The sequence below is a fragment of the Diaphorina citri genome, unplaced genomic scaffold (genome assembly GCF_000475195.1).
Source record: "Diaphorina citri unplaced genomic scaffold, Diaci psyllid genome assembly version 1.1 scaffold19, whole genome shotgun sequence".
Taxonomy (NCBI): domain Eukaryota; kingdom Metazoa; phylum Arthropoda; class Insecta; order Hemiptera; family Psyllidae; genus Diaphorina; species Diaphorina citri.
Window position 1 is genome coordinate 4514 of NW_007377457.1, and position 677 is coordinate 5190.

Sequence of the window (677 nt, forward strand, 5' to 3'; positions counted from 1 at the left end):
CGAGGCAGTGAGTTGAAGTGACCCCAACTCCATAGAATCCCATGGACTTCAGACTCTTTCATAACCTCCATCGGTCCTTCTATTGTACTCCACGGTTCTATAAATAGGGACTCCACTACTTTCCAAGGATCTCGAGTTATGAATGGAGTCTCCGTTGATGTTTATTTTAGGATCCTCAAGGTAGCGATGAAGTGGATTCTGGGAAACTGGGGCCCACCATGTTAGGACGTGTTGACCTTTGAGACGTGCTTATGTGCCGCCCTCTTGGGCCTTTCTATAATGGAGATAGACAGTACTCATCAATGACAATCTATTGCTTATTTATTTTGATTTCATAATTTCATATCGTTTGAGTCTATCCAAATAGTATTATTGTTCTTATGACTCTTTCTTTTTCTTCCTTTCTTTCTTACTATCACGTCACTTGAATTCATGTGAACTCACGTGACTTGATAGTGGTGTGTTTTTACCTTCAGCTCCAGGTACATACTATTTTCAGTAACAGAGCACATTTTGTTTCTCACTAAGTTTGAAGCAAAGGTATTAAAATTAAACCTGAACGCCAGTGTCATGCACTGGTAACGTGCTACGCTTAATGGCCTGCAAAAAGTTTGACAGCTACATACCAAATTTCAAGTCTCTAGCTCTTACCGTTCTCGAGATATTTTGTTTACAGA